Source organism: Rhagoletis pomonella, unplaced genomic scaffold (genome assembly GCF_013731165.1).
Source record: "Rhagoletis pomonella isolate Grant_MI unplaced genomic scaffold, Rhpom_1.0 Rhpom_scaffold_00009, whole genome shotgun sequence".
NCBI classification, from domain to species: Eukaryota; Metazoa; Arthropoda; class Insecta; order Diptera; family Tephritidae; genus Rhagoletis; species Rhagoletis pomonella.
This window is the reverse complement of record NW_023458563.1, coordinates 540,601-543,753: the sequence shown is the minus strand read 5'-3', so window position 1 is coordinate 543,753 and position 3,153 is coordinate 540,601. Positions and strand designations below refer to the sequence as shown.

Here is a 3,153-nt window from a genome sequence, read left to right as displayed (position 1 = left end):
TGCTGTACATACATACAAGTGAAGTTAAATAAAAGCTTGTAAAAAAGAAAAAGATAGTTTCTTCTATAGTAAAAAAACGGGATCCCTAAAAATTGTCAACCAACAAACCCAAACAGACAGTTTTGGCGTTGTAGTTTTGACAAAGGTTGGGGACATTTTTAGGGAGCTCGTGGTGTCCTCATCTGATTTAGGTATTTTTGTAGCTCAAATTATAGATGAAGACATTCAAATTATTAAGAGAGAAGATATAGACCATAAGTATTTTGCTATTCCAGTAGGGAATAAATTTATTTTCATTCCTATGTTACATAACTTATTTTATAATTTTACTTAGGAAGAAATGGAATTTAGTTTTATAATTGATGGAGAGGAGGAGCCGGATATCAGTCAGGCAAATGGTAAGAAGAATCAGTATTCATTATATTAGTGAAACTCTCCTAATTGAAACGTTCTCATTGTAGCTGGAGTATCACGCCGTTTCGACGTGTCCCAGCCTTTCCTCGACCGTATGGCCACCCAACCTGCCGTGGATAATGACTCAGGTACATTAAACTAGCAACATACATATGTTGATTGTATTTTTAATTTACACATAAATTTTATGAAATTCAACAGCGCAACAACAAATTTTGGCTGCCCTTGCAAGAGTGGAGACTCGGCAAGAAGAAATATTAAAAAGGCTTTCCGCCGTAGAAAACGCCCTTGCCGAGAAGGTAGGCTTTTTAAATTTAACAAATGTTTAAACTTTGTTTTACACTTTACTTTATTTTCAGATGCCCGATCGTTGTGAAGTTCACGCGCAGGGTCTCTGCGAAAACCCACCGCAGTGTAAGCCGAATCACCGGTGACTTGGTAAGTGAAGAGCAAACTTTACTGCAAAGTTTGCTACCAATGTCATCGGAGGGAACACTGCATAAGGTGGAGGAGCACCTTCAAAACAAGGCACACGCTGACGCTATGGTAAGTTAGAGTTCTGCTCAACAACGAGTATAGTTTTTTCTTTTATCAAATATATATATGTATATATTTATATGTATAAACTCTAATACATTTAAAGGTGGGCATCATCATGCAACTAAAAACATCCAGGGGTACAGTGGAGAAAGTGCTGCAGTCGTTATTCAGCGACGAGTTGGTGTGGCTGTACAACTTCGATGGAAAGGCTGGGAAAAAGCCAATAATTAAATTAAAAACTTTGGAGCTAGCTCTCGGTAAGTGTTGTGATATTTAAACAATATTACACTACTAATTTTTTAATACTAACAGCCGCATGTGCAAGTATGCACTCTGACAAAATTTTAGCAATCAAGCACTATGTAGTTTTAAGTCATAATAGATATAAGCAAAATCGAAGAAGATGCCAAAATAGTAATTAATTTTTTCTTATTTTCTCTATAGAGTGCTTCACAGTTATACATCACCCACTTATTGAGAAGTTGCGACCAATAATTTGTATATTTTTTAATTCTTTTTATGAAAAATTAAGTTCATTCTTTAACAAACACCATATCGACAGCCAGTTCGCCCTATCTTATTTTCAATGTATGTACACACATTTTTTCAGTTGAGATACGGAGTTTTTGAACCAAATTCTGAGATAGGGCGTTCAACCGAATTCTGAGAATGGCTGCTTTCGAACCGGCTGTCGATATGGTGTTTGTTAAAGAATGAACTTAATTTTTCATAAAAAAATTAAAAAATATACAAATTATTGGTCGCAACTTCTCAATAAGTGGGTCATGTATAATTGTGAAGCACTCTATATAATTGATTCGTAAATGTAAATATTAAAAAAATAATATACAGTGGTCGAAATAATTTTAAAGATTTAGTCAAAGAATGAATTATATTTTTATAAGAAAATAACCTAAATTAAATACTTACATTACTTTCTTTTTATTTGCTATGTGCTTCGTTAATGTAAATACTAAAAAAAAATTTTTTCTAACATCATATTTGCTTTTTGAATGTGTTATATAATTTTGTATGTTTTAAACTTCTTCACCCTATTTCTGTCCCTTTTTAAAAATATTAATATATTTTTAAAACTTTATTTGAAATGTTTAAATTGGTGTTGGATTAACTTAATTAATAGTCTTGTAAATATGAGCATGATTTTATCTAAATAAGCTGATTTTTACTAAACTATAGTCATCTGCTCTTTGTATAAATAAAATCCATTATTTATGAATTATATTTCATTTGAGAAATAATAATCTGTTACTTTATTTTTCAGATATCAGAATCTAACTGGTTGCATCCCCAATAACAATTTTACCATTTTATTTTAATTTCAGATTGCTGTGCAAAAGACGTTTTGAAGCATCAGCAGCTACGTTTGTAAAAAATATATATTTTAATATATAAATTATTTATTTTTAGCTATTTAAATTTTTTTAATTTTTCGTTTAGATTGTATATATCGGAGTCATTGGATAACGAAGGTCTTCAACATGTTGGATGAAAGGGCAAGGGACAGTCTGACAAAGCATCCATAGAAATGTCTCGATTCAGACGAGGTAGTTGCTTAATTACTAATGAACTTCAATTTTGCATACTTATAATTGTTTTATTTATTTTTTTAATATTTAGCGGAAACTTATAATACTCTCAACAAATTGCAATTTAATCTAACTGAGGATGAGGAAAATTACGAATGTTTGCAAGCGCCAGATGAGATAATTGTTTTAGACACTACTGCTGCATCAAGCCAGTCACAAGACATAACGCTACAAGCGCCACTATCGAATTCCGAAAATTTGGTTACACATGATGTCAATGTGTTATTCTCGAGCGGCTCCATGGATATAAGTAATTTATGCAACTGGCCGCTAGCAGCTACACATAGTCAAAGTCTATATATAAGTCGGAAAGCCGCAATCAAATTTTGCAAAGTTGTAAAGAAACTGAATTTTTTTGAACCAATATAAACGATTTGCAACTGTTAATATACATCAAAAGAAAGTTAAATCGATTACCTTTCTCTTGGTTATAACATTGTTAAAATCGCTTAACTTTTTTATAGAAATTTTGCAACTTTTGAAAACGTCTATATATAAGTCGGAAAAACGCAATCAAATTTTGCAAAGTTGTAATGAAACTGAAATTTTTTGAACCAGTATAAATGATTTGCAACTGTTAATATACATCAAA

General features: G+C 31.7%; 1 long non-coding RNA gene and 1 pseudogene across 1 annotated transcript in view; both read left to right on the top strand.

Moving 5' to 3' along the window:
* The window catches only part of LOC118745530, a 12,159-nt pseudogene extending 10,428 nt beyond the window's left edge, over window positions 1-1,731 (top strand).
* LOC118745531 overlaps window positions 1-3,153 on the top strand; it is a 37,181-nt gene that overhangs the window by 21,244 nt on the left and 12,784 nt on the right. The window lies entirely within an intron of this gene.